This window comes from Nomascus leucogenys, chromosome 9 (assembly GCF_006542625.1).
Source record: "Nomascus leucogenys isolate Asia chromosome 9, Asia_NLE_v1, whole genome shotgun sequence".
Lineage (NCBI taxonomy): Eukaryota > Metazoa > Chordata > Mammalia > Primates > Hylobatidae > Nomascus > Nomascus leucogenys.
Genome location: NC_044389.1, coordinates 55,406,262 through 55,425,917, shown reverse-complemented (window position 1 = coordinate 55,425,917; position 19,656 = coordinate 55,406,262).

Sequence of the window (19,656 nt, the reverse complement as noted above, 5' to 3'; positions counted from 1 at the left end):
GAATTAAATTTTAGGATTTAGGGCACAGGGACCCACATTTTAAACCAGCATTTTAAGTGAGTCTTATGTCTACAAAAGTTTGAGAATCACCGTTTTAGCATAGACCAGTGGTTCTCATCTGGAGGTGATTTTGCTCTTGAGTGGACATTTGGCAACATCTGGAAACATTTTTATTCATCACAGCTAGGACATGGGTGAAAGGTATTAGTGTCTAGAAGGTAGAGGCCAGGAATGCTGCCCAACATCCTATGAAGGACAGGACAGTCTCTAGCACATTGCAAAACCCCATCATAGAGCAAACAACATCATGTGCCTATAGATGATCAGTACATGCTTCTCGAATAACGAACTTGTGAAGTGGGTTGAGAAAAGCAAAGCCAGCACCCTTAATGAGGGCTCAGCTTTGTTCCTTCTTGGATATGGCTGGTGGGGTTGCTTCACAGCTTCGAACCTGCCTAGTTGTATGGGGCTCCAGTGTGAATGGGGTTATGAAGGCCCAACACCTCCTAAAGCACACTCATTTAAGTGACATCACATTTATCACTCTTTATGTGAGAGGAACAACCTTACTTTTTTAAATGTTTACATCATAATATTTTTCTTCTTGTAGTTCTTTACGTAGTTTCCTAAATTTTAAAACCACCTAATATTAATATGTATTTCTTTAGGCAATCCCAGTACTTCAGGGGTAAGATATAGCATGATTCTCTATATCACAGACAAGGAAGCTTAACAAAGTGGTTCCATGATTTGCTGGTGATGTGATGAATCATCACCTTTGTTAGGATTAAAAGCTACTGTTTTCCACAAGCAAGCCACCAACAGGCATTACCTCTCAAATACTTATTTTGATATTCTTTCCCCTCATTAAAAAATAGTCTTCTGAAATCTAATGGTAGATGCTTGACATATCTCACATTTATCTTTTTATTGTTATATCCTAAATGAATTGTCAGCCACCATAACAATGTAGCATTTCCCCTGTCTGAAGAGAGGATATGTTTAGATTGTCTCTATGGAAGAAAACTAGCAGCTCACTCTAACAGTGGTCAATTTGGAACCTTACAACTAACAATCTCAGCGTGGGGATTATTTTTAAATGTAGGCCATTTAGAATTTTTGACAATGCTGTATTGGTATAATAAGCAAAATATTTATTTTGTAAGAATAATTATGTACAGTATGTATGTGGATATATACCATGTACGTATGTGTATACATACATACACATAAATCTATAATATACAGACTAAAGATATAAAAATTAAGTACAAGATGGTTTGAGAAGACTCATTTTTTATTCTTCTGTTCCACCACGGTTTCACTCTTTTGATTTTTGTTTGGATGAAAAAGCACCTAGCTGATGCTGATAAAGGGATAGTTTATGCACGTATTGGGGCAGAAGGTATGTAGAAAATCTCTGTACCTTCTGCATAATTTCCTTGTGAACTTAAAACGGCTCTAAAACATAAAGTCTATAAAAAATTCTTTTTAAAGCCCCCAGCTTGGCTGCTCTGTATTTAAGTTCTCTGGCATTTGGATAATGCCTTGACGGTATAGCATCAGGAAAGAAGAGCACACGGATTCAGTTACAGTTTTCCTTCTTAAAATAAATTATTATTTAAAAAAATATTTGTGCAGAAACTTTTAGATATAACTAAAATGTTACATTATAGATTCCTCTACAACTTCTGTAAAAAACTTGGATACGAACTCTATTATTTTTCTTTTTTTAATATTTGAGGAATTCAGTTCTAGTCTGCTCAGTTCAAAAGTAAAAATTAGTTTAAGAGACTGGAAAGTATTTAATAGCATATAAAAACATTTTTTGGGGTGGTCTTTCTGTATTTCTTTATTTTCCTTCTCTTTATCACCTAGATTTTCAAACATGTTTCAATATGGACAAGTGGATTAAGGGGAAATAATTTCTAAAAAAAAAAGGTATCTAAAGAGAAGAGGAAGGAGGAAAACAAAGACTGATTTTAAGGGTGTTTCAAATTTTTCTCTTCATCATTTAGTATAAGGATAATAGTGTTCACTGCTGTCTAATAAAATGAACCAAGAGTGAAAAGTTCAAATATTAGGCTTTCCTGTAATGCTGGTTTCAGAACGGCCTGAGAGCCAACATCAGCGGAGTGGCCGAGGGTGTTCATGTTTCTGTCTAGTCTGTGGTGGACTGCTGAGATGGCTACTTGAGGGCAAATAAAACTCCCAAAACCAAAATTTAACCTGCACCTCAGAAGATCAGTGACCTAAGGTGAAAGAACTTTGCTTCAAGTCTCCAGTTACTTCTCCTGCCTTTCACCAACTCCTCTCCCAAAATTGCCTCTTCAAAGCTAAACAAACAAAAAAAAATCAAAACCCCAGACTTCTCAACAAAAGGTATTTTGTTTTCTGTGCAACTGTTGTGTAGGCTATATAGAAGTAACAGTCATGGCAGAAGGAAACTTACATTAAATTAACATTCCCCCAAACAACTTAAAATCAATGGACGTGTTTTCCTCCAGAGAAATCCATAATTACTCTGGCTTCAGCACAGCAGAAAATAACAGAGTATCATAGGCAGTTTTCTGGGTTGACTATAGTTCAGATCAAGGGCCACATATGCTGCAAACCTCTGTAATGGCAAGTAACTATAGGGAACCTATGAAGCCATTTAGCAATTTAAGTGGTCCACATCAAAACTTCCAAATAGGTTGGAACAACAAGTGTTCATTTCTCATGGAATACCTTGAAATGACCAGTACAAAACATTAAAGTAACAGCCTAGTTATTTAAGCCTGTGTCCTTAGACTAGGGTTGCCAGATAAAATACAGGACATCTAGTTAAATGTGACTGTCAGATAAATAATTTTTTTCAGTATAAATATGTCCCAAATATTGCATAGAACATACTTATATTAAAAATTATTTGTCATTTATCTGAAATTCAAATTTAACTGGGTATTCATATTTTTATTTGCTAAGTCTGCTAACTTAAGAAGTTATTTTCAAACTTTAATTTTAAAAATTCTGTTATTAAATACTAAAATAGCTGTCTATGTATATGTATATATATACTTAAATTTAAAAAGCTGTGCAGGTATATAAAATGTAACAAATTAAATGCCAGTGCTGACAGGCATAACCTGGGCAAAGACAGCTGATAAATTTTTTTATTTAAAGAGAAATTTCCTAAACTGAGATATACTTAATCCATCTCTCACACTCCAAAATGATCCAAGTCACGCTGATGCAAAAGGTGGGCTCCCATGGTCTTGGGCAGCTTGGCCCTTGTGGCTTTACACGGTACAGCCTCCCTCCCAGAAGCTTTCATAGGCTGGTGTTGCTTAATGGTAATAATTATCTCATTCAGAATTCCTAGAATCATGAGGAATTATTAGGAAGGAAAATATAAGTATAAATGCTACTCCCCTCTTAAGCAGTCTATGACCTCTCTTTTAATCTTTACTATTATAAACACTTTTTGTGTCATACCAAGGGGGATCACATTTGTGCATAAGCTAGAATTTAGACATACCTAGGCATGTGACATGAACTGGGGGGCAGGCTGCCAAGAGTCTGCTCAGATGAGCAACAAGAGAGACTCCCAAGGAAAGCAGTGTCAGTCTCAAGCTTGGCCCAATAATAGAACAACTGAGTTGGAGAGGAAGAGTGACTCTGGGTCTGATCATGTCACTTGTTGTGGTGGTTAATTTTATGAGTCAACTTGATTAGGCTAAAGGATGCCCAGACAGCTGATAAATACATTATTTCTGGGTGTGTCTGTGAGGGTGTTTCTGGAAGGAGATTAGCATTTGAATCAGTAGGCTGTGTAAAGAAGATCCACGCTCACCATTGTGGGTGAACGTCACCAATCCATTGTGGGCCCAGATGAAGCAAAAAGGCAGAAGAAGGGCAAATTGGCTCTCTCTACTTGAGCTGGAACATCCGTCTTTTCATTCCCTTGGACCTCAGAGCTTCTGGTTGGTTCTTGGACCTGCAAACTCTGGGACCTACACCATTGGTTTCCCTGGTTCTCAGGCCTTTGAACTTGGACCAAAATACACCACTGGTTTTCCTCATTCTCCAACTTGCAGACAGCAGACAAAGGTTCCATTTCTCCAAGGAATCTTGACAAGAATACTTATATTAGTCATTCATTTTTCCTCCATGAACGTGCATCTAGGTCTTGTGGGAGCACTGTAAGTAAAATCAGAAGGAAAAAAACACTGGTTTATTAAAACTCTTGCATAGGCAGAAGCTGCTTTAGTTCTCTTCTTAAATATGTCCTGTTCCATTACCTTTGGCCCCTTGAGTGTTCTAGTATATGTTGAGTATCCCTTATTTGAAATGCTTGGGACAAAAAATGTTTCAGATTTCAGATTTTTCAGATTTTAGAATATTTGCAGGTACATAATGAGCTATCTTGGGGATGAGATCCAAGTCTAAACAGGAAATTCATTTATGTTTCATATATGCCTCATAAACATAGTCTGAAGATAATTTTATACAATATTTTAAATAATTCATGTATAAAATGAAGTTTGTGTACATGGAAACATCAGAAACCAACAAGGTCACCATCTTAGCTACACTCATGTGGAAAATCTGTTGTTGTTTGGTATTATCAACATTTCTGACTCTGAATTAATATGCTACCAATAAGCAAAATAAGCAATCATTTGCTTGTACTTATTCACATATAAGTACTTGTAAAAAATGACACACCATTAATACAATGAAAAAATAATGTGTTCAGAGTAACTAGCAGCACAATAGCATCACCATAGTAACTGCATCAGCTATTCAACAACAGCAACAACAAATTGTGTGTTGTGCACCTGTGTTTATATATATATATATATATATATACACACACACACACACACACACATATATATACACATATATATATTTATTATACTTTAAGTTCTAGGGTACATGTGCATGACGTACAGGTTTGCTACATATGTATACATGTGCCATGTTGATGTGCTGCACCCATTAACTTGTCATTTACATTAGGTATATCTCCTAACGCTTTCCCTCCCCGCTTCCCCCACCATACAACAGGCTCCCGTGTGTGATGTTCCCCTTCCTGGGTCCATGTGTTCTCATTGTTCAATTCCCACCTATGAGTGAGAACATGCGGTGTTTGGTTTTTTGTTCTTGCTATAGTTTGCTGAGAATGATGGTTTCCAGCTTCACCCATGTCCCTACAAAGAACATGAACTCATCCTTTTTTATGCCTGCATACTATTCCATGGTGTATATGTGCCACATTTTCTTAATCCAGTCTATCATTTTTGGACATTTGGGTTGGTTCCAACTCTTTGCTATTGTGAGTAGCACTGCAATAAACATACATGTGCATGTGCCTTTATAGCAGCATGATTTATATTCCTTTGGGTATATACCCAGTAACAGGATGGCTGGGTCAAATGGCATTTCTAGTTCTAGATCCCTGGGGAATCACCACGCTGACTTCCACAATGGTTGAACTAGTTTACAGTCCCACCAACAGTGTAAAATTGTTCCTATTTCTCCACATCCTCTCCAGCACCTGTTATTTCCTGACTACTTAATGATTGCCATTCTAACTGATGTGAGATGGTATCTCATTGTGGTTTTGATTTGCATTTCTCTGATGGCCACTGATGATGAGCATTTTTTCATGTGTCTGTTGGCTACATAAATGTCTTCTTTTGAGAAGTGTCTGTTCATATCCTTCACCCACTTTTTGATGGGGTTGTTTGTTTTTTTCTTGTAAATTTGTTTGAGTTCTTTGTAGATTCTGGACATTAGCCCTTTGTCAGATGAGTAGATTGCAAACATTTTGTCCCATGCTGTAGATTGCCTGTTCACTCTGATGGTAGTTTCTTTTGCTGTGCAGAAGCTCTTTGGTTTAATTAGATCCCATTTGTCAGTTTTGGCTTCTGTTGTCATTGCTTTTGGTGTTTTAGACATGAAGTCCTTGCCCGTGCCTATGTCCAGAATCGTATTGCCTAGGTTTTCTTCTAGTGTTTTTATGGTTTTAGGTCTAATATGTAAGTCTTTAATCCATCTTGAATTAATTTTTGTAAAAAGTGTAAGGAAGGGACCCTGTTTCAGCTTTTTTTTTTATTATTATACTTTCAGTTCTAGGGTACATGTGCACAATGTGCAGGTTTGTTACATATGTATACGTGTGCCATGCTGTTGTGCTGCACCCATTAACTTGTCATTTACATTAGGTATATCTACTAACGCTATCACTCCCCCCTTTCCCCACCCCACAACAGGCCCCGGTGTGTGATGCCCCCTTCCTGTGTCTAAGTGTTCTCATTGTTCAGTTCCCACCTATGAGTGAGAACATACGATGTTTGGTTTTTTGTCCTTGTGATAGTTTGCTGAGAATGATGGTTTCCTGCTTCATCCATGTGCCTGCAAAGGACATGAACTCATCCTTTTCCATGGCTGCATAGTATTCCATGGTGTATATGTGCCACATTTTCTTATTCCAGGCTATCATTGTTGGACATTTGGGTTGCTTCCAAGTCTTTGCTATTGTGAATAGTGCTGCAATAGACATACATGTGCATGTGTCTATATAGCAGCATGATTTATAATCCTTTGGGTATATACCCAGTAATGGAATGGCTGGGTCAAATGGCATTTCCAGTTCTAGATCCCTGAGGAATCCCCACACTGTCTTCCACAATGGTTGAACTAGTTTACAGTCCCACCAACAGTGTAAAAGTGTTCCTATTTCTCCACATCCTCTCCAGCACCTGTTGTTTCCTGACTTTTTAATGATCACCATTCTAACTGGTGTGAGATGGTATCTCATCGTGGTTTTGATTTGCATTTCTCTGATGGCCAGTGATGATGAGCATTTTCTCATGTGTCTGTTGGCTGCATAAATGTCTTCTTTTGAGAAGTGTCTGTTCATATCCTTCACCCACTTTTTGATGGGGTTGTCTGTTTTTTTCTTGTAAATTTGTTTGAGTTCTTTGTAGATTCTGGATATTAGCCTTTGTCACATGAGTAGATTGCAAACATTTTGTCCCATTCTGTAGGTTGCCTGTTCACTCTGTTGTTAGTTTCTTTTGCTGTGCAGAAGCTCTTTGGTTTAATTAGATCCTATTTGTCAATTTTGGCTTTTGTTGCCATTGCTTTTGGTGTTTTAGACATGAAGTCCTTGCCCGTGCCTATGTCCTGAATGGTATTGACTAGATTTTCTTCCTGCACCCACTATCTGACAATCCCCAGTGAGATGAACCCAGTACCTCAGTTGGAAATGCAGAAATCACCTGTCTTCATCGCTCACGCTGGGAGCTGTAGACTGGAGCTTTTCCTGTTCGGCCATCTTGGACGCACCTGTGTTTTTATTGCAGTCCATTAAATGAGGTCAGGTATGTAATTTTCCACTGTGGCATCATGTTAGTACTTGAAAATTCACAAATTTTAAAGCATTTCACATTTTTGATTTTTGGATTAGGGATGCTCAACCTGTAAATTCACCATGCTGTCCACTGGGAGATGGACAAATTTACAAATTTTGGAGCACTTCGGATTTTGGATTTTTGGATTAAGGATGCTCAACCTGTACATTCACCGTGGTGTCCATTGGGAGACAGTGGTGCTTTGTGAGAGATTGCTTTGAGGTCTGAGTACAGGCAGAAAAGGTGTAGTTGTAAAAAGCAGCAGCAGTTGTTCCTGGAAAGTACAGAAATACAGAGAGGAAGCGGCAGTGGGGCCTGGGAAATGAAGCAATATCCAGTGTAAGAAGCAATAATTGGTAGACTCTGGCAGTACCAAGGACAGGGGTCATGGTTCCCAGAGTGCTGACATTACCCAGAAGTGTTGATGTTACCTGGTGATCAGCTGTACCAGAAAAGATGGTCATGCGTTCTCAGTGTTCAATGAGACAGCTGACTGCACTCATTTGTAAGCACATATAAAACTTCTCCTGATGAGTATCTAAATATTTGGGCAAGGAACCTTTTCAGAGAATGAATGAGAGGAAGAGCTAAAGGATTAGAGATTATATCTAATTCTCATAATGTCAATAACAGTCATTGTAAATAAAATATTGTGTAGTTTTAGATATTCACATTCTTATTTTATAAATAAGAAAAAACTAAATCTCAAAAAAGCTAACCAGCTTGTAAAGGACAAAGTTGGTACAGGAATTGAAGCATACTGATCAATTTTTGATGCTTATTCTACTATAATACTAGTGTCCATAACTTCAAATATTTTCTATAAAGGTATTTGATACCCAAGCCCTTTCATTTTTTATGTATTTATTTATTTTAACTTTTTATCAGTTTAAAATTTTATTTTGAATTGGAATCATTTTGGTAAATCCATTTTCTCCTGAGAATCTTGAGATCAACAACTGGTAAAACTGTCCGGTGTAAGATTCTAAATGACATCTCTTATTAGCCCACACCCATAAATATTTTAGGTAGTATTTGACCAAAGCCATGAAATAGATCCACTTGCTTATTTTAAGCATATAAAAAAGGAAAATTATTGGAACTCTTTGGTTTGTCAGTTTTACTTAAAGAGCCCACACAATGTTAGACTTTTTAGAATAAAGTTAGAATTAGTGTTCTGCAATGGAACTCAGCAAACTTTCTCTGTAAAAGACCAGATTTCAAACATTTCATCCGTGGTGGTCTATGCAGTTTCGGTTGGAGCTCTTCACTTCTGTTGAAACACGAAAGCAATCCCAGATAATATGTCAGCTAATGAGCAAAGTGGTGTTCCAATACAATTTTACCTACGGATACTAGAAACTGCCTTTCATATAATTTTCATATGTATGACATATCATTCTTCTTTTGATTTTTTGCCCAAATGTTAAAAAAAATGTAAAAATTCTTCTTGCTTAGGGGCCATACAAAATCAGGCAGTAGGCTGGATTTGGCCTGCAGGTCTTAGTTAACCTAGCCCTTATTATACTACTTTTTTCTTTAAATAGATTTTTTTTTTAACTATACTTTAAGTTCTAGGGTACATGTGCACAACGTGCAAGTTTTTTACATATGTATACATGCACCATGTTGGTGTGATGCACCTATTAACTAGTCATTTACATTAGGTATAGCTACTAATGCTATCCCTCCCCCATTCCCCGACCCCACAACAGGCCCCAGTGTGTGATGTTCCCCTTCCTGTGTCCAAGTGTTCTCATTGTTCAATTCCCACCTATGAGTGAGAACATGCGGTATTTGGTTTTTTGTCCTTGTGATACTTTGCTGAGAGTGATGGTTTCCAGCTTCATACATGTCCCTACAAAGGACATGAACTCAACTATTTTATGCCTGCATAGTATTCCATGGTGTATATGTGCCACATTTTCTTAATCCAGTCTATCATTGTTGGACATTTGGGTTGGTTCCAAGTCTTTGCTATTGTGAGTAGTGCCACAATAAACATACATGTGTGTGCATGTGTCTTTATAGCAGCATCATTTATATTCCTTTGGGTATATACCCAGTAATGGGATGGCTGGGTCAAATGGCATTTCTAGTTCTAGATCCCTGAGGAATCCCCACACTGTCTTCCACAATGGTTGAACTAGTTTACAGTCCCACCAACAGTGTAAAAGTGTTCCTATTTCTCCACATCCTCTCCAGCACCTGTTTTTTCCTGACTTTTTAATGATGGCCATTCTAACTGGTGTGAGATGGTATCTCATTGTGGTTTTGATTTGCATTTCTCTGATGGCCAGTGATGATGAGCATTTTCTCATGTGTCTGTTGGCTGCATAAATGTCTTCTTTTGAGAAGTGTCTGTTCATATCCTTCACCCACTTTTTGATGAGGTTGTTTGTTTTTTCTTGTAAATTTGTTTGAGTTCTTTGTAGATTCTGGATATTAGCCCTTTGTCAGATGAGTAGATTGCAAACATTTTCTCCCATTCTGTAGGCTGCCTGTTCACTCTGATGGTAGTTTCTTTTGCTGTGCAGAAGCTCTTTGGTTTAATTAGATCCCATTTGTCAATTTTGGCTTTTGTTGCCATTGCTTTTGGTGTTTTAGACATGAAGTCCTTACCCATGCCTATGTCCTGAATGGTATTGCCTAGGTTTTCTTCTATGGTTTTTATGGTTTTAGGTCTAATATGTAAGTCTTTAATCCATCTTGAATTAATTTTTCTATAAGGCGTAAGGAAGGGATCCAATTTCAGCTTTCTACATATAGCTAGCCAGTTTTCCCAGCACCATTTGTTAAATAGGGAATGCTTTCCCCATTTCCTGTTTTTATCAGGTTTGTCAAAGATCAGTTAGTTGTAGATGTGTGGTATTATTTCTGAGGGCTCTGTTCTGTTCCATTGGTCTATATATCTGTTTTGGTACCAGTACCATGCTGTTTTGGTTACTGTAGCCTTGTAGTATAGTTTGAAGTCAGGTAGTGTGATGTCTCCAGCTTTGTTCTTTTGGCTTAGGATTGACTTGCCAATGCGGGCTCTTTTTTGGTTCCATATGAACTTTAAAGTAGTTTTTCCAATTCTGTGAAGAAAGTCATTGGTATCTTGATGGGGATGGCATTGAATATATAAATTACCTTGGGCAGTATGGCCATTTTCACGATATTGATTCTTCTTGCTCTATGAATCTGGGTACTCCTGTATTGGGTGCATATATATTTAGGATAGTTAGTTCTTCTTGTTGAATTGATCCCTTTAGCATTATATAATGGCCTTCTTTGTCTCTTTTGATCTTTGCTGGTTTAAAGTCTGTTTTATCCAAGACTAGGATTTCAACCCCTGCCTTTTTTTGTTTTGCATTTGCTTGGTAGATCTTCCTCCATCTCTTTATTTTGAGCCTATGGGTGTCTCTGTACATGAGATGGGTTTCCTGAATACAGCACACTGATGGGTCTTGACTCTTTATCCAATTTGCCAGTCTGTGGCTTTTAATTGGAGCATTTAGCCCATTTACATTTAAGGTTAATATAGTTATGTGTGAATTTGATCCTGTCATTATGATGTTAGCTGGTTATTTTGCTTGTTAGTTGATGCAGTTTCTTCCTAGCCTCGATGATCTTTACAATTTGGCATGATTTTGCAGTGTTTGGTACCGGTTTTTCCTTTCCATGTTTAGTGCTTCCTTCAGGAGCTCTTTTAGGGCAGGCCTGGTGGTGACAAAATCTCTCAGCATTTGCTTGTCTGTAAAGTATTTTATTTCTCCTTCACTTACGAAGCTTAGTTTGGCTGGATATGAAATTCTGGGTCGAAAATTATTTTCTTTAAGAATGTTGAATGTTGGCCCCCACTCTATTCTGTCTTGTAGAGTTTCTGCCGAGAGATCAGCTGTTAGTCTGATGGGCTTCCCTTTGTGGGTAACCTGACCTTTGTATCTGGCTGCCCTTAACATTTTTCCGTCATTTCAACCTTGGTGAATCTGACAATTATGTGTCTTGGAGTTGCTCTTCTCGAGGAGTATCTTTGTGGTGTTCTCTGTATTTCCTGAATCTGAATGTTGGCCTGCCTTGCTAGATTGGGGAAGTTCTCCTGGGTAATATCCTGCAGAGTGTTTTCCAACTTGGTTCCATTCCCCCCGTCACTTTCAGGTACAACAGTCAAATGTAGATTTGGTCTTTTCACATCGTCCCATATTTCTTGGAGGCTTTGTTCGTTTCTTTTTATTCTTTTTTCTCTAAACTTCTCTTCTCGCTTCATTTCATTCATTTGATCTTCAATCACTGATACCCTCTCCTCCAGTTGATCGAATCGGCTACTGAAGCTTGTGCATTTGTCACGTAGTTCTCGTGCCATGGTTTTCAGCTCCATCAGGTCCTTTGAGGACTTCTCTGCATTGATTATTCTAGTTAGCCATTCGTCTAATCTTTTTTCAAGGTTTTCAGCTTCTTTGGGATGGGTTCGAACTTCCTCTTTTAGCTCAGAGAAGTTTGATCGTCTGAAGCCTTCTTCTCTCAACTCGTCAAAGTCCTTCTCTATCTTTGTTCTGTTGCTGGTGAGGAGCTGCGTTCCTTTGGAGGAGGAGAGGTGCTCTGATTTTTAGAATTTTCAGTTTTTCTATTCTGTTTTTTCTCCATCTTTGTGGTTTTATCTACCTTTGGTCTTTGATGATGGTGACGTACAGATGGGGTTTTGGTGTGGATGTCCTTTCTGTTTGTTTTCCTTTTAACAGCCAGGACCCTCAGCTGCAGATCTGTTGGAGTTTGCTGGAGGTCCACTCCAGACCCTGTTTGCCTGGGTATCAGCAGCAGAGGCTGCAGAACAGCGAATATTGCTGAACAACAAATGTTGCTGTCTGATTGTTCCTCTGGAGGTTTCATCTCAGAGGGGTACCCGGCTGTGTGAGCTATCAGTCTGCCCTTACTGGGGGGTGCCTCCCTGTTAGGCTACTCGGGGGTCAGGGACCCACTTGAGGAGGCAGTCTGTTCTCAGATCTCAAACTCCATGCTGGGAGAACCACTGATCTCTTCAAAGCTGTCAGGGACATTTTAGTCTGCAGAGGTTTCTGCTGCCTTTTGTTCGACTATGCCCTGCCCCCAGAGGTGGAGTCTACAGAGGCAGGCAGGCCTCCTTGAGCTGTGGTGGGCTCCACCCAGTTTGAGCTTCCTGACTGCTTTGTTTACCTACTCGAGCCTCATCAATGGCAGGTGCCCCTCCCCAAGCCTTGCTGCCACCTTGCAGTTCGATCTCAGACTGCTATGCTAGCAATGAGTGAGGCTCCATGGGCATGGGACCCTCCGAGCCAGGCACGGGATATAATCTCCTGGTGTGCCGTTTGCTAAGACCATTGGAAAAGCGCAGTATTAGCGTGGGAGTGACCCTATTTTCCAGGTTCCATCTGTCACAGCTTTGCTTGGCTATGAAAGGGTATTCCCTGACCCCTTGTGCTTCCCAGGTGAGGCGATGCCTCACCCTGCTTTGGCTCACGCTCAGTGCGCTGCACCCACTGTCCTGCACCCACTGTCCGACAAGCCCCAGTGAGATGAACTCAGTATCTCAGTTGGAAGTGCAGAAATCACCCGTCTTCTGCGTTGCTCACGCTGGGTGCTATAGACTGGAGCTGTTCCTATTCGGCCATCTTGGAACCACCCCAAGACCTTTTAAAAAATACATGATGTATGAATTAATAAATTTCTGATTTTTCTATGTGTCAGTTGCAATATATTACATGTCCTCCTAGATTCATTCATTAAAATTTTATTCATTAAAATGTTTTGAATTTTATTTATTTAAAAAATGTCTCCTCATCTTTATTTGAATAAATAGTTATTAAATTTGACATTAGGATATGTATCCCAAAATCTGGTGAGAAGAAAGAAGATACATTGCCTTGAAAAAAACAAGGTCACTGGAGACTTTAAAGAAGCATAAAATAGTTCAATCACTGTTTTTTAAAGCTACTTTCGGAAAGGGTATTCAAGCAAGATGTCAACATGGGGATAGATAGGGTCAAATCTATGAGACGTGCCAGATTAGTCCAGGAAAACTAGAGCAGGCATCAGGTCCAATCCACAAGCAAAGAGGTAGCCAAGATCAACTGGAACCTTGCCAGAGGCTGAGTGGTGGATGCCAGAGGAGTAGCCAGGGATGAGTAAGTAGAACAAGCCAAGAATGAGTAAGTAGAAAAAGCAGCAGAAGAAATAGGAGACAAGAGCACAGGAATTAGGTGGGTTATCACCATTGCTCCTGGGCAGTGTCTCTTTGGCATGATGAAGCCTCATTTAATGCTGCAATCATGAGCTCACTACATAGTGTCTTAAAGGTAATTTTCTGCACCTGATACCACTCAATTCCAATCTAATCTTCTACCCCTTAAAGTACAGTGTTTGGAGTGGAAGTAGAGGAACATGGGTGCCTGAGTTATCAGGGTTGTTATTATAGTGTGCAGCAGGCTTTCTGGCCCATTTTGTAGACCTGTGTCCATCCATATCTCCCAGCCACTGCCTTGGCACAGCAGAGAACCTGACGGAGCCTAGAATATACAATCATGTTTCTAGTCTATTGTTTTGGAAGCAGGAGAAGTGGGATTCCAGATGGAGCAGGCAGTCCAATGTTTTACAGATTAAAAAAAAAAAAAAAAAACAACTTGAGGAACAGTGTGTTCAGCTCAAGCCTAGAGGAATCCATAGAAGAATGACCTTGGTATTAAAATCTCAGAATTCACAAATAATCATGGAGATTTATTTTGGTTTTAAGTGGCCAGGTAAAGGACTATGCCAGCAGCATTATTGGATTTGGTTCGTGATTCTTAGGAGTCCTACAGTGTCTTGGTATCTTCGACTATCATTCTTGTAGTGAAAGGCAGATGGTCTTGAACTTGTGTTTCCAGGGTCTGTGAGAAGTGCAAGTCTTTTATTTTGAACCTGAGCTATTTTCGTTGACCCTAAAATAGATGATGCTCAGGATGAAAATTCTCATAATCAATGTTTCTAACAATGAAACCTTTAGGTTTTCTTACTCTTACCAAAAAAATGGACTTCTTAAGCACAAAAAAGGCGGGGAGCGGGGGAAAGAGTGAAAGGCAAAGGTAACGTAAATGGCAGAGGCAAGTGTTCTGTTGCTCTGAGAAGGCAGTAGGCACCTTGTGAATCACTGTTTCCCTCAGAATGGGAAATTGAGGTAAGAGTTGTAGAGAAAACAGCAGAAAGTCAAAAGACTGACCTCTGTAGGAAAACTATGTTTGGTCAGCCGTTTCAGGCCCTCCCTGCCAGGTTATACTTGCAAAGTTGCCGTAGGGTTATGCTATTGTTTTGCACCTTTAAAATCTTTTACATCACTAGCCAACTATATTATATGGAATTTTAAATCATTCTCCCTGCAATTTGAGACCCTCAATTATTTTTAAGTGAAGAACATGTTGCTGAAGCAACTTAAAAATACTTGCATAAGAAATAACAGGGCCATGTAACAAACCTACACATGTACCCTCTGAATTTAAAAGAAAAAAGGAAAAAAGAAAATAACAGGGTTTTATAGAACAAAAAGCAGCAAAATAAAATAATGGGCAAGATTAGTTCAATCATTCTATGCAGAAAGAGTACTTTGATTTTATTTCTTACATGATCTGCACGTATAAGAAGGAAGGTATGACGTGCATAGAATGGTGATGAAGCAAGGAAATAGATTTCACTTTGGCAACTCACCTGCTGTGCACAGTGGCTGCAGCCTGAGTGTGAATTTATAATTTTCAATACTGCGATATAACGCCATAGGGAGGAGGAAAGGAGGCAAGTGATAAAGTTGATAGGTGCAGCCCTGTAAGTGTTTTTCCAGTGGATGTGTTGTCTATTTGTCCTCTGCTTTGGATCACGGATAATAACAGAGGACAAGTGCACCTTCATTTGAGGATATTATGGCAGATAGAGCCTAATAGGATCTCCATGAGTCATATCGTTGTGCAATCCTCTCCCACAATGAGTGTGAGTGGAACCTACGACTTGCTTCCAACAAACAGAATATAGCAAAAGTGAAGAGATTTTTAAGATATAAATTAAGTTTCTAATCAGATGACTTTTGAGTTAATCAAAAGGGTGGGTATCCTATGTGGGCCTAATCCAATGAGGTGAGCCTTAAAAAACAAAAACAAAAACAAACAAACCAAACAAACAAATGAACAGCAACAACAACAACAACAACAAAATCCAGGGCCTAGGCTTTTCCTGAAGCCCAAAACTCCAAGCATAGTGATCCTCTCTTTTTATTGATATTTCTATCTTTCAAGAAGCAAGCTGCAATGAATTCTACAGACTCAAGGAAATAAATTCTCCCAATAATCTAAAGAAGCTTGAAGGCTGATCTTTTCCTAGCAAAATCTGCAAATGAGAATGCAGCTTGTTTGACACCTTGCTTTCAGTTTTGTGAAACCTTAAGCAGAGGACCGAGCTAAGGTGAGTTTCTTAATCCTGAGTTCTAGTTTGATTGCACTGTGGTCTGAGAGACAGTTTGTTATAATTTCTGTTCCTTTACTTCTGCCAAGGAGAGCTTTACTTCCAACTATGTGGTCAATTTTGGAATAGGTGTGGTGTGGTGCTGAAAAAAATGTATATTCTGTTTATTTGGGGTGGAGAGTTCTGTAGATGTCTATTAGGTCCACTTGGTGCAGAGCTGAGTTCAATTCCTGGGTATCCTTGTTAACTTTCTGTCTCATTGATCTGTCTAATGTTGACAGTGGGATGTTAAAATCTCCCATTATTATTGTGTGGGAGTTTAAGTCTCTTTGTAGGTCACTCAGGACTTGCTTTATGAATCTGGGTGCTCCTGTATTGGGTGCATATATATTTAGGATAGTTAGCTCTTCTTGTTGAATTGATCTCTTTACCATTATGTAACAAACCTGACAAAAACAAGCAATGGGAAAAGAATTCCCTATTTAATAAATGGTGCTGGGAAAACTGGCTAGCCATATGTAGAAAGCTGAAACTGGATCCCTTCCTTACACCTTATACAAAAATTATTTCAAGATGGATTAAAGACTTACATGTTAGACCTAAAACCATAAAAACCCTAGAAGAAAACCTAGGCAATACCATTCAGGACATAGGCATGGGCAAGGACTTCATGTCTAAAACACCAAAAGCAATGGCAACAAAAGCCAAAATTGACAAATGGGACCTAATTAAACTAAAGAGCTTCTGCACAGCAAAAGAAACTACCATCAGAGTGAACAGGCAACCGACAAATTGGGAGAAAATTTTCGCAACCTACTCATCTGGCAAAGGGCTAATATCCAGAATCTACAAAGAACTCAAACAAATTTACAAGAAAAAAACAAACAACCCCATCAAAATTGGGCGAAGGACATGAACAGACACTTCTCAAAAGAAGACATTTAGGCAGCCGAAAAACACATGAAAAAATGCTCATCATCACTGGCCATCAGAGAAATGCAAATCAAAACCACAATGAGATACCATCTCACACCAGTTAGAATGGCCATCATTAAAAAGTCAGGAAACAAGAGGTGCTGGAGAGGATGTGGAGAAATAGGAACACTTTTAGACTGTTGGTGGGACTGTAAATTAGTTCAACCATTGTGGAAGTCAGTGTGGCGATTCCTCAGGGATCTAGAACTAGAAATACCATTTGACCCAGCCATTCCATTACTGGGTATATACCCAAAGGATTATAAATCATGCTGCTATAAAGACACATGCACACGTATGTTGATTGCGGCACTATTCACAATAGCAAAGAGTTGGAACCAACCCAAATGTCCAACAATGATAGACTGGATTAAGAAAATGTGGTACATATACACTATGGAATACTATGCAGCCATAAATTGATGAGTTCATGTCCTTTGTAGGGACATGGATGAAACTGGAAACCATCATTCTTAGTAAACTATCGCAAGGACAAAAAACCAAACATCGTATGTTCTCACTCATAGGTGGGAATTGAACAATGAGAACACCTGGACACAGGAAGGGGAACATCACACTCTGGGGACTGTTGTGGGCTGGGGGGAGGGGGGATGACAGCATTAGGAGATATACCTAATGCTAAAAGATGAGTTAATGGGCGCAGCACACCAACATGGCACATGGATACATATGTAACAAACCTGCACATCGTGCACATGTACCCTAAAACTTAAAGTATAATAATAATAATAATAAATAAATAAAACCATGGTAACCAAGAAAAAAAAGAAAAGAATGTGACCTGGACAGCATATATAGCTCCAACATCTTCCATGTAAGCACTTAGGTGAATTAGGGTTCTTGATATCAATCCTTATAATACATGGAGTATCCAAGAGTACAACAGGAAGACAACAGGATGGCCGTGAAGGCATTACTTATGCCTACTGGGCAAGATTCTCCCTGAAGGGGAGACTTTTCCCTTTACAGGGTACAAAAGGGATAAGCAGCTGTCTTATCACTAGAGCTCTGTTTGGGAAAATAAGCCCTATATATGTGATGAAAATAAGCCCTATACATGTGATGAGGGCCTTGCACAGCCCCAGGGGTGAGTGCCATTCATACTCTTGTGTAGAGAATGGCTTTCTGGACTTAGGTAATGCACAGTCTGCATGGATGTACACAGGGACCCAGGAGAAAGTTGGGGACGATTAAAGCCCAAGGGCTGACTTAATCATTGTGCAGAAGCAAAGGTACAATCTGTGACCTGAACAATATGTCATGTTCTGCCTGCCAAGGTTGAGGTCCTGGGATTTACTTGGCGATGTTTTTAGAAAAATGGTATACATCAGAGCCTTGCCTGAGAGAGATCGCTGAGAATCACGGAAGGACAGCAACCAAAATCATGAAAGACGGGAATATCAAAAGCAGTTGCTAAGGTAATCTGACTCATTATATCATGTTGTCTGTCATTAATATGATTATAACAGACCAGACACAAATCAAAATCTGACAGATACCATTTCATTTAATGAATTGATCATGCTACAGTTTAAATAATTCAAACATTTGAGTATGTTTGCATTCATGTTTGTCATCATTTAGTCATATATAAAACATGGATTTCAACATTTTTAACACTGAAGAAACAATGAAACCTCAGGAAAGTGGTGAATTTATGCTTTCCAATCACAGAATTCAAGAATGTGCTGTTTCTGCAGTAGCAAAAAATGAGAAATTTTCCTTCAGTACATTCCGGGAAACAAGGAACCAAATTTCTCTGTCCCAATATAAATGTTGTCTTTTATTTAATAGGGTTAAATTCACAACTGATAGCTCTATAAAATGTACTTCATTCTAGAAATGTTACCTACAATTTAGATTTTACTTATTGCAGATGAGCAGAAATGCTTCAATCATGGCATTGTGACCTAAATAACATACAGGTGACCATGATTGTCTGAAAAGGATTCCAGCAGGGTTGCCTTTGCATAGTGCTCCTTTGAAAAAAAATATGTGGAGCCCTTTGTTTAAACAATATCAATAATCATATTTACTTTTAAGATGGCACAATCTGAACAGGATTCAAAGAAATATTAGCTTCTGCAGATAATTTATATGTATGTCTTTTCCCTCTGTTCTTAAAATATGAACATATTTACACATAATATCACCACCATCTCCTTCCTTCCCCCAAATAATAATAAAGCAAAATCCCAGATTCCCACCATTTAGCTTAAGAAGCAGAACCTTACTGAACCCTGGGATTATACAGTATGTATTCTGCTGCAACTTGCTTTTTTCACTCAACATTTCTCTTTGAGATTCATCCATGTCAGAGCTATATAGTGTCCTATTGTATTAATTGTCACACTGTATTCACCCAGTTGCCTATCAATGGACATTTGTTTTTAGTGTTTCTGCTAATAACTATGCTATTGCAAACATTCTTTCTCATATCTCCTAAAGCATGTATACAAGAACTTTTCTACAGCAGTTATTTCCTAATATTCTTAATAGGACACCACACTTAGAAACTAACATTCCTTCTGTGGTTCACTGGCACAAACAAATGGGGCTGCTGTGGCCAGAGGCAATTGCCCAGGCCCTCTCACACATTGCAAGGACTAAGGAGAGAAATTTGGCATTCCTGTTACCTAAAGTGCACTATTTAAGAAGATGTGCTCTCAGGAAAATATCTGAGAGTGGAATAGCTAGGATGTAAGGTATGCTTGTGACAGAAGTGTTTTTCAGATGCTCCATCACCTTATACTCTCAGCAGCAGAGCAGCAGCAGATGAAAGTTCTTGCCACTTGCCAACAGATACTGTTGCCTCAAT